General features: G+C 39.4%; 1 protein-coding gene across 6 annotated transcripts in view; it reads right to left on the bottom strand.

Moving 5' to 3' along the window:
- The window catches only part of DMTF1 (cyclin D binding myb like transcription factor 1), a 43617-nt gene extending 36710 nt beyond the window's left edge, over nucleotides 1–6907 (bottom strand). For 2 of the 6 annotated variants that reach the window (XM_055307372.1, XM_055307377.1), the window contains exons 1-2: nucleotides 6784–6907; nucleotides 4817–4956 (exon numbers count right to left, since the gene is read on the bottom strand). The gene's annotated coding sequence lies outside the window, so the exon portion shown is untranslated. The other 4 variants (XM_055307373.1, XM_055307374.1, XM_055307375.1 and 1 more) reach the window with 4 other exon arrangements.
- Between the last annotated feature and the right edge of the window lie 5414 nt (nucleotides 6908–12321).

Below are 12321 nucleotides of genomic sequence, written 5' to 3'. Positions count from 1 at the left end.
AAAACTGTGAAGTGTTAAAAGACAAAGAGTGTTTTTCAAGTAGTCATCCATGTTAAATACTGCAGAAAAGATGGAGAGGTGACTAATTGATCTGTCTATATGGAGAACATTGGCAGCCTTAATAAAAATAGTCTGAGGTATAGTGGGAACAGAAGCCCTGCTGGACTATGTGGAGAACTGAAAGTTGGGAGACAAAACAACAGGTCTTTCATGAGGTTTAGCTTTCACAGCAAGTGAGCAAATACTAGCTACTTTAACGTCTCAAGAGCTGTTATTTAGAAAAGCACAGCTGTATACTGATAGGACTATTAGAGTGCCTGAAAAATGCTGGTGAATAAAACTTATGACAGTAAGGTATAAAGCTGAGTGTTACGGTGCCTCCCATTGTAATTCATTATGAAACTATGCTTAATTTCTAGACCTATTCCTTATTTGGCTTACAGGGGAAATGTGTCAGAAAGATACATCAACTTTTTATCTTCTACCTTCAACTATTTAGTTTTCTTTTTGAGGTCTTCCCTTCCTTCACGGTCAAGGGTTACGCTGTATGAACTATATTTATACCAACTAGAAGGGAGAAGAAAGAAATTTTAACAGCCATTTTACCTAGTGAAATGGCATTTTAGCATGTTTCTATCCATCATCTGGTAAATATCTTACACAGCAACAATATGCCAATAAAATGAAGAAAAGAACATGTGAAATGTGGTATAAAACATTTATAATGGATTATTTATATTCATGTTTAAGTGAGAAATGTGTTTGTCTTCATTTAGAGCTCCAAATGAACAAGAACCCTATTTAACGTAGAACAAAAGGACAATTCTGGATCTGGTATTTAATACAGAATTAAAAAAAATGAATCCTTCACCCTACTTCACTCCAATACTGATGTAAAGTTCTTATTCAATGGCATTACTTTAGACTGGTATTTCCATCAACTGAATCTATATACAGGCAAGGCTCATTTTATTACACTTCATAGATACTGAGGTTTTTAAGATTTTATTATTTGTTCATGAGAGACACAGAGAGGCAGAGAGAAGCAGGTTCCCTCGGGGGAGCCTGATGTGGTACTCAATCCCAAGACCCTGGGATCACGACCTGAGCCAAAGGCAGAGGCTCAACTACTGAGCCATCCAGGTGTCCCTCACCCACATTTTAAAAAAAAGATTTACTTTTTAATACAACAAAGGATTATGGCAACTGCACATTAAGCAAATCTATTGGCACTACCAACAGCATTTGCTTACTTCGTGTCTACATCACATTTTGGTAATTCTCAAACTATTTTCAACTTTTTCATTATTACAGCTGACTCTTGAGCAATGTAAGTTTGAAATGCATGTGTTTACTTACATGTGGACTTTTAAAAATATAGTAAAGGTATTTTAATTTTTCTCTAATTTATTATTGTAAGAGTATAGTATATAACACATAAACAATTATATGTGTTTGTTAATGGTAAGGCTTCTGGTCAACAGTAGGCTTTTAGTAGTTTTTGGCAAGTCAAAAGTTATACAGGGATTTTCCACCACCCAGGGGGCCATCTCCCTTAAGCTCCCCAAAACTGTGTTGGGTGTAGTGATCTGTGATTAGGATTTAAGACTAGATGAAAACTCAGATAACATTTTGTAGCACATTGGTTCTGACATGCTCTTGCATGCTTTTAAATGAACTAAAGTATAAACATAATTTTTGTATGCACTGGGACACCAAAAAATTCATTTGACATGTTTTATTGCAATCTTTGCTTTATTGCAGTGGTCTGGGACTGAACCGCTGCAGTTATCTCTAAAGTATGCCTTTAATTGTTCTAATTTTCCAAATGAAGTGTCAAGTTTATCTTCCAAAAACTACAACTAGGAAAAGTAGCATTTCTTCCTACTGTGGGAACTAGTTTTGCAGATAAATTTGTATCTGTTTCTGAACAGTCCAAGTGTGGGAGGGTATATTTTAGTGGAGATCATGAAAAGCACAGGAGCCAAAAGTTGCTGACTCTACATGCTTGGAATTGGGACTCTACATCAAAAGATGTGATGAGACTAAACATTCAGTATTATAAGATACTTTTGTTAGGGAAAATCAAGCAAGCTACAGAACTTTAACACTAGAATTTTATTGAATGAGTTGACCGAAAAACAGATACAAGGTTTCTGGTGTAATTCAACTAATAAGGCAATAAGGCCACATTTAATTTTTAAATGTCTTTACTTAAACCAATCTAAGACAAATTATTCATATATTCCTCTAACATTTTGTGACAATCTTCCAAACAATGTCACACCTTTTATAACTTTTTCTGCACTTACTTTATTAGAGTATTTCCCAGTATCTCTACTTATTCTTCTACTTCATTTTTAATGGGTACATAGTATCTAAATATATCTAACCATTATCCTGTAAAGCGAACATTTTTGAGGTTGTGCTATTATAAAAACCCCATATTGACACCACCAAACCCATCATTGCATACAACTAATGCCTTAGGAAATGCTTATAAGTGGATTTGTTAACATGTAACTAAAAATTTAAAGATAGGTTTTAAGATATTTTGAAAGAATAAGACTCTTTGCTAATTAGAAAGTCTTAGTGGAAGAGATTAAGTAACAAATGGCTACATCCTGAACATGGGTACTCAAGACTGCTGGCAGAATAGAAAGCTGCAGAATATTGATTTTATCCAAGATAGGGATAGGGACATTTTACACTGAGGCTGAATGCTTTGGACTGTGGTTCCAAGTTCCTGGGGATTTGCTCTTTTGTACACTTTGTGAATAAGTTTGAGAAGCAAAGTTATAAATGAATATAAAGTATACCAAAATAACTAATGATTGTAATACCTTAGTTTTAAGGTAGCAAAATATGACTACACACCACATCAATAAAGTTGTTTGTGGAGTTTATTGTAAAAGGCTTTAGTTGCTTAAGACTGATTTCAATTACCAACTATTTTTTTAAAGATTTTATTTATGGGGGGGGGGGGGGGAGGCGCACACAAGCCAGGAAGAGGCAGAAGCAGACTCCTCGTAGCACAGGGAGCCTGACACAGGCCCGATCCTGGGATCATGATCTGAGCCAAAGCCAGAGTCTTAACCAGTTGAGCCATTCAGTAGCCCCCAATTACAAACTATTGAAAAACAATGTTATTATCAAAGACGATTACTTGTTAGTATGGTTCAAGGTGCAGAATTTTGTACCTAGTTTGGCAATAAAATCATATTGCTGATCTGAAAGAAAGAATATTTTTCACATAGTACATGGTTTCAGAACGTATGATGAGCATTTGGCTACATTTATATATGGAAATACATCAAATTATCATCATAGTCCTCCGATTTACATTAAAGTTGATTTTTAAAGGACACTTGACAGATACTAATATACAAATAGACAGTAAATAAACATAATGAGCATTTCTTTTGCTACATAACATGTGATGATAAAGTGTTGACAACTCAGTGCTTGGAGAATGGCCTGATAACAGTGTACATAACCAAAATGACAGTTTAAAAAAAAATTAAAAAATTGTTCATAAAGGGCTGTCCAATGTGCTGTTTCCTGAGAACATCTTTCTGGAATTCAGTCATGGATTGGGGTGTCTTTCCACAAACTTGAAGCAGCAGACATGATAAACAGGTTCCTTCTTTTATTTATCTTTATGGAATCAAAGCAAAACCAAAACCTATTCATGATTTCTATTACAAGAATTTTCTTCACAAAAGGAAAAAAAGGGGGGAGGGAATTCAGATATGAAAGCAAACAAACGCCACATACATTTAATAAATCTATACATTTAATACACTTAGCAATAAGTTCATCACTTTCTCAGGTCATTTCCTATCATTTGAGGATAGAAGAGACTTTGCAACTGAAATTGCAAAGCATTTAGAGGTACACCATTTCTTAGTTAACCATTTATATGGAAAAAAACTGCTCAAGATTAGGGCAGTAAAACTGATTATTAAAAATAAAACTCCATTTTGAGAAGATAAACACCCCTTGTTAAATAAGTAGCCTCTAAGACATAAGAGAAAGTACAACTCTTATTAAACCATTGTTGTTCTAAAGTTTTGCTGTCCCTACAACAGATATAGAAGTGTGTTCGATATGATCTAAGACCTCAATACTTTTAAAACACACATCCCAGTCCTCCTAAATTTTTAACATCTATGTACAGGTTGTAAATCCCTAGGGATGCTCGTGTTTCACATTAGTGTATTCATCCTCACTTGTGTTAACTTAAGCCAATGAACTTAATGGAGCATGACAAAAGCAACTGTTTATAATAATGTGAAGTTACTGTCAGGACATACAATCTTATTACAACATTAATAAAATAAGGTCTGTTGATGGAGAGATAAATGAAGTGAATAAAAAAAGGAAAGCTTTTGTTGTCTGTATTTCAATACCAACGAGCAATATCTAACCTTACAAATATGCTTATCTCTCCTGTTGCCTTGGGGTAAAAGGAGATAAACTAGCCCCATCTTTAAAAAAAACAACAACAAAAACCAAAAAACCCGGGGTGGTGGGGGAGGGGGGGTGGGAGGGACCCTGTAAAAAGAAGAGAACTTAAAGAATCAAGAGGACATCTGCCTTCTTTTGATATAATTCTCCATTAGTAATCATTTCTCAGTCATATTCTGCTTTCAAAAATCAAAGCCTAACTCCAGAATGTGACTGCTTCCCCTCAAAGTATTTCTAAAACCTGAACATTTTAAGAAAAATATTTACACAGTACATATTTAATCATCTAACTGCTCAAAGTATGAACTTAAAAGTTCTAAGCAAGTATGCAATGCCCAGTACTTACTGATTAACTGTAGATGAAGAAAGGGCAATAGCATTTTGGCTCCATCATCTAGCTCAACTGCAATCAATTAAAGAGATTCACGCAGAAAATGCAGATTCTAGATCAGTCCCAAAAAGCATATTTTGGGGTGAGCCTATCAACTAAAATAGTAAAAAAAAAAAAAAAAAAAAAAAAAAAATTAGCTTTTTGGTGGCACAGAAGTATATGGAAATAAAAATGACATAATATTATCACAAAACATAAAATTTATTTTTTTGTCCCTTGTGAATGAAAAGACAACAGTTCTCGGACAGCCTGACAATTCTAAGATTAAAGGACTGAATTTTACTTTTTCCCTAAATCTTAACTAAATTTCTGAATCTTAACCTAATAAGGTTAAGACCTCTCACTATATCACCATAGGAAAATGCCAAGTTTTTGGTATATCCTCACCATCAAAGAATCTTTATATGTTAAAGTGGTGGTAATTACTCACATTACTAAAAAATAAATCAGTAATACTAAAAAGATTATTAGAAACAACAAATTTAAAGCCGGCTCAGAAAAGGAATCTTAATGGGAAAACACACACACACACACACACACACACACACACACACACACACACACACGGAAACCTTTAACTGAAAACGAAAACAGAAAAAAACAAAAAAATCCGTTCCGTAAAACTTTCAACACAATGGAAGAATATTTTCTTAGTTGGACTGGAGGTTAAAAGCTACAAACGGTTCATGGTCTTGCACGAATTAAAAGTGAAGACATGATTAGGAAAAGCTACAAAATTTCGAGATGGTATTATCCTAGGCTTCAAGCACTGCATATTCGAGGGTCACCCTAGATCCTATGTGTTTTGTCGGATGTCCCAACCAGCAGCCTCGCCTGTCAGGAGCAACACGGCGATGAATCAAGTGACAAGAAAAGCAAACACACACTGAAACGTTATTTCCAAATTCAAACATGGAGAGGGAGTGGGAGTCCTGACTTACATACATGTCATGCAATTATCACGCTCTCCTTACCTTCACCGAGTATTTTTATTATTAAAAAAACAAAACACACATGCTGTCTCATTCAACTGCAGAGAACGGCACTTGGCCACCTCCACTCTCCAATCTACGCCGGGGAGAGGGTCAGAACAAAGTCTATTTTAGAGGACAAGAAGATCTAAAAAAAAAAAAATTTTAAGACTTCCGCAGAACTCAGTATTTTTAAAATAGGACAATTACTGCTTTTGCAGACGCATTTTAGAACTGTTCTTCGCCCGACTAGGACACTCTCTCCCCGCAGTCAGTCCTGTCCGTCCTTTTCAAGAGAGGCTGACCGAGATACTGCGGCCAGCACCCCCGACTGCCTCCGCAGGGGCCTTCAATAGCAGAGCTGGGACGAATCCCAAAGGATGGAAGAGTCTAAGACGCAAACAAGGTAAAAGAAAAAAAAAGGGGGGGGGGAGGAGGACGAGACCCGCCCAACTCTCTCCAGCCCACCTCTCCGTCACTGGACCGCATAAACCCTAAAAGGTAACAAAACAAAACAAAGCAAAAAAAAAGGAACACCACGAGAGAGCAAGTAAGGCTCCTCACTCTCCGCATTCTCAGGCCCAATTCTCCGCCGAAGCTCCCGGCCCACCCCACCCCCAGGGGTCCCGGCGCCATTTAGCTCCTCCGAAGCCGCCGCCATTTTCCGCCCCCGCCGGATCGCCGCTGCGCCTCGGCGGCCGCTCGCTCCCGCACTCTGTAGCCAGAGTCACCGCCGCGGGCCGGGCCCCGAGAGGGAGGCCCTGGCCTGAGCGTGCGGGGACGGCAGCCTCCGCGTCAGGAAGGCCCAGCTCCGACCCCGCCCGCGGTGCCCGGGCGCCCACAGCCTGCGCCGATCGGCGGGAGCAAGCTGGCAGCAAGGGGGCCGGACAGGCTCCACTGGGCGGAGCGGCCCTGGCGGCGGTTGGGACCTGAAGGTTCCATCGCACTTACTTCCTGTTTTGGGTCCGGGCACTTGGGAAGAACCAGGATGGAGGCTCCAAAAAATACCAGGATGGAGGAAGCAGCCACGGGCAAGAGTGGCTGCAGCTGGAGTGAGCGAGCGCGACGAGCCACCGGAAACGGAGCTACGGCCGCGCCCCGCCCCCGGCCCCCGCACGCTCCCCCTCCCTCTCTCCTCTCCCTGGGGACCGCTCGGCGCGTTGGTTGCTCGCGTCACTTCCGGCCAAGTCCGCGCGCGGAGAAGAAGTCCCGGGGTGTCGGCGCGTCGGTGCCCTTCTCTGGCAGTCGCCTGGGGTCCGCTCTTCTCTCTCACTGTGAGATCGCGGTGCCGACATTGGCTCTGCTGATGTTTGAAGGAGGAGGCCCACCTTTGTCGGGTGTGACTGTGGTCTGTCCCTCTGGCTCCGGAGCATTTGGACCCCCTGGCAGAGTCTCGTAAATTCCCGGGCTCCAGAGCCAGCCGGGTGTGGAAGGGATGAGAGCCGTGTCTGGAGGGGAAAGAAAGCCGGGCATTGTGTGGCCCTTCACGCTTAGGCTGCACTCCGGTGGGCGCTTGAAGGGAGGCGTGAACCTCTCTGAGCGTGGGATGCGGCTCGGGTCAAACCTCCTCCGCGGGTCGGGCGGGTGCTGCTCCAGCGCGCTGCCCGTCTTAGAGCTCCGCTTCTCGAGGCCGGCCGCTCTTCAGTTACGGGCGAGGCTTTTAGAAAGGACCAATATTTGGGACCATCCCCTAGGCCAGTCTTTCAGAAGCTCCGTGAGACCCTGGCAGAGACTTGGGCTTTTTGTTTGTTTGTTTAAGATTCTACTTGTTCATGAGAGACATAGGCAGAGGGAGAGGCAGGCTCCCTGCGGGGAGCCGGATGCGGGACTCGATCCTGGGATCCGGGTGATGCTCAACCACTGAGCCACCTATGTGCCTCTGTTTCAGGGCCTTGAAAATCTTGTGGTGGAGTGGTACGAGTCTGTTAACAACCCTATGATTCCGATCTCATTTTACTTGTCTATAAAACTAGATTTATCGTAGTCTTCTTTCTGTACTGGGACGACAGGAGTTTAAAAGTTAGACTTGACCGATGTTCTTGCTTCCAGCAACTGTGTAGACTCACACTACGTTGTCACAAGGGGAATGTAGTCAGCCTCAGTCGTAAAGGTCAAATAAAGGCTATGGAGAACGTAAATATGTACTCCTAAATTGGTCTTAAGTAACTAATGAGGTTAATAGTGCTTAATAATCACCGCCCCCCCCTCCCAATTATCTTAGCTTGTTTTGGTTTTTCTATGCAGTTGTTTCCTTTGACTACAAAGTATTGTTGACTTTGTGGAAGGGACAGTAATTCATCAAGGAAACTGTGGGGTGGTGGTAAAAAACATACTGAAATGGGGTTTAGAAACATAAATATTTACATTTTACATCAAATGTACATAGTTTTCAGCAGTAGTCCACATTACCGTGCTATTCTTTGGGGTAAAAGAATTTCTCAGTCATAAACGTTGGGTTTCACAAAATGAGATACTGTTATATGCCTATTAGCATGACTAAAATAAAAACCACAGATAACACCAAATTCTTGTGATGATATGGGACAGGAACTCTCATTAATTGCTAGTAGGAACGCAAAAAGTCATAGTCATTTTGAGAGGCAGTTTGGCAGTTTCTTACAGAACTAAACAATTTTACTGTACGATCCAACAGTTGCTCCTTGATATTTATGCAATGAGTTGAAAAGTTACATCCACATAAAAAGCCTCAAACTTGTAAGACACCAAGATGTACTTCAGTAGGTGAAAGGATAAATTGTGGTACATCTGTACAATACATTATTATCTAATGCTAAGAAGAAAGGAGCTGTGAAAGACATGAAGGAAGCTTAAATGCATATAACTAAGTAAAATAGGTCTGAGAAAGTTACATACTGTGTGATTCAAGCTATATGACATTCTGGAAAGGGCAAAACAGTAGACAGTAAAAAAAAGATCAGTAGTTGCCAAGGCTTGGGGCTGGAGAGAGGAATAGATGGAGCAGAGGATATTTAAGGCAGTGAAATAATTCTCTGATACTAACATGGTAGAAAACATACAAGTGCTTCTACATTTATCAAAACCCACAAAATGTACAGCACCAATAATGAACCCTAATGTGAACTGTGGTCTTTGGATGATGATGATGTGTCGTTGTTGGTTTATCGTTTGTAACAAATGTACCACTCTGGGTGACAATAATGGAGGAGACTACGCATGTATAGAGCAACTAGTACATGGGAAGTCTGTATCTTTCTCTCAGTTTTGCTGTGCATCTTAAACTACTCTTTAAAAAAAGTCTGCTTGAAAAAGAATGAAAGGGTGAAATAAGCCTCTGGATTTGGACAATATAGCCAGCAGTTTTTGAGTGCTTATGTGTCAAATGCTTTACATGTATGAAACTCATTTAATGTTCACAAATGCCAGATGCATCACTATAGTTACTACCAACGAATCCTATTTTAGACAACCAAAAAATGAAAAGATGTCCAAGCGCACACAGCAAAGAAGTGACAGAGTCAGAATTGAAGCCTCAGCCCCTGAGCCTATGCTCTGAACTATTACTCTTTTGCATTTCACAAAGTACACATTGGCAACAGTCTTTTTATAATGAAAGCAAGTTATTTCAACCAGTTTCCAGTCTTTACTCAACTGGAAGATGGACATGTTTGACCAATTTTCAAAATAAATAAGTGCTAAGCAGCATTTTATTACATCAGCTTTATTACCAGTATGTGATACTCTATATCCTATTTGGGTATTACATATATCATTCAATTTTTAAATGGGTACAGGAGTATGCATCTTGGCGTTATTGCTTAGTAGTAGGTATAGTAATTCACTGCTCAACTTCATTTGCCTTCAAATTATGGGAATAATCTAATCTACCTCCCAAAATACTGTAGACATGCTTTGCACAGAGCCTAATGTGTAGTAATAAGCACCTAAACTAGAAAAGCAATTACTCTCAGAGTAGTTCTAATGAAATAATTACATATGTAAAATTGTTAACATTAACATTTATGAGGAAGTAGTCCCTAATTAGCTGCATTTCTCATAAAGCACAAGCATATAGGATTCTTTTTCACCAAGGCATAACAGTGTAGCATCTAAATTATAGTCTGACTGTCTGTTATCCCCTGCAAAATTTTGCAGCCTGCACTCTGCTGCACTCTGCTGCACTCTGCTGTTAATTCCCTGAAAAAAATCAAGCCCATCCTTATAATTCTCCCTTTCTGGATGAGTTTCTTTCATAACCACCTTTTCAAAAGTCAGTTGGTATTTACTTGGGGAAGACAAATGTATTTTAATATTTAATACATAATTCTAAAAGCAAATTCATCATTTATGATAAAAACAAGTTAATATAGAAGGAATGTACCTCAACATAGTAAAGACCATATGTGACAAGCCTATAGCTATCCATAGCGGTGAAAAGCCAAAAGCTTTTTCTCTGAGATCAAGAATAAGACTGAGGGCAGCCCAGGTGGCTCAGCGGTTTAGCGCTGCCTTCCACCCAGGGCCTGATCCTGGAGACCCGGGATCGAGTTCCACCTCGGGCTCCTTGCATGGAGCCTGCTTCTCCTTCTGCCTGTGTCTCTGTCTCTGTCTCTCTCTCGCTCTCTGTCTCTGTCTCTCGTGAATAAATAAAATTAAAAAAAAAGAATAAGACTGAAATACCCACTCTTCCCACTTTTTTTTCAACCTAGTATTTGAAGCCCTAGCCACAGCAATTAGGCAAGAATAGGAAGTAAAAGGCATCCATATTGGAAAGGAAGAAGTAAAACTATCTGCAGATAACATGGTATTATATGTATAAAATCCTAAAGACTGTCAAAAAACTTTTAGAATTAATAAATTAATTCACTGGGCAGCCCTGGTGGCGCAGCGGTTTAGCGCCGCCTGCAGCCCCGGGGTGTGATCCTGGAGATCCGGGATCGAGTCCCACGTCAAGCTCCCTGCATGGAGCCTGCTTCTCTCTCTCTCCCTCTCTCTCTCTGTCTCTATGAACAAATAAATAAAATCTTAAAAAAATAAATCAGTAAAATTGCAGAATACAAATCAATACATAAAAACTGGTTGCATCTCTATACACCAATAACAAAGTATCAGAAAGAGAAATTAAGAAAACAATACCATTTACAACTGTATTAAAAAAGAATAAGATATGTAAAAATACATTTAACCAAGCAGGTGAAAGACCTGCGTGTTGATAACTATGAAGCATTAATGAAGGAACATGAAAAAGACAAATAAATGGAAAAATATTCTATGCTTATGAGTTGGAGGGATTAATATTATTAGTGTCCACACTACTGAAAGCAATATACAGATTCAACGAAATTCCTTAAAAATTCTGATGGCATTTTTCACTGAAATAAAAGAATTCTAACATTTGTGTGGAATCACAAAAGACCTCACATATCCAAAGCATTCTTGAGAAAAAGGAACAAAGCTGGAGACATCATGTTCTTTGATTTCAAATTGTATTATAAAGCTATATTAAAACAGTATAGTACTGGCATTAAAAACAGACACATAGATCAAGAGAACAAATAGCCCAGAAGTAAACCCATACTTATGTGGTCAATTAATTTATGACAAAGGAGCCAAGAATATACGTAATGATGAAAGGATGGACTCATCAATAAGTGGTACTGGGAAAACTGGGCAGCCACATACAAAAGAATGAAATGCCCACTATCTTACATCATATATAAAAATTACCTAAATCACATTAAATACTTGGGCATAAGACTTGAAACCATAAAACTCCTGCAAGAAAACATAAGCAGTAGTCTCCCTGACAGAGATGTTGGTGGTGATTTTTTGAACCTGACACCAAAAGCAAAAACAACAGAAGCAAAAATAAACTGGTCTACCTCAAACTCTAAAAAGCTTCTGTACAGCAAAGGAAACCATGAACAAAATGAAGAGGCAACCTGCTGACTTGAAGAACATATTTGCAAGTCATATACCTGATTAGGGAGTAATAACCAAAATATGTAAAGAACTCATACAATTCAGAAAAAAAACCAAAACAAAACGGACAGCCCTGGTGTCTTAGAGGTTTAGCGCCGCCTTCAGCCCTGGGTGTGATCCTGGAGGCTCGGGATCGAGTCCTACGTCGGGCTCCCTGCATGGAGCCTGCTTCTCTCTCTCTCTCTCTCTCATAAATAAATAAAATATTTAAAAAGAAAATAGCAAAAAAACCAATCTGATTTAAAAATGGGCAGATGATTTGAATAGACATTTTCCAAGGCAAACACAGATGATCAACATCACTAATCAAGGAAATGCAAATCAAAACCACAAAGAGATATCACTTCACACCTGTTAGAATGGATATTATCAAAAATAAATAAGCATTGATGAGAATGTTGAGAAAAGGGAACCCTCATGCTGTTGAGAATGTAAATTGGTGTAACCACTATGGAAAACAGTGTGGGTATTCCTCAATAAATTCTTTCAAAAAATAAAATAGCCATATAATCCTGCAATTCCACTTCT

This window comes from Nyctereutes procyonoides, unplaced genomic scaffold, assembly GCF_905146905.1.
Source record: "Nyctereutes procyonoides isolate TBG_1078 unplaced genomic scaffold, NYPRO_anot_genome, whole genome shotgun sequence".
In the NCBI taxonomy this organism is placed as follows: domain Eukaryota; kingdom Metazoa; phylum Chordata; class Mammalia; order Carnivora; family Canidae; genus Nyctereutes; species Nyctereutes procyonoides.
The sequence above is the reverse complement of the archived record's forward strand: the minus strand, read 5'-3'. Positions and strand labels throughout refer to the sequence as shown.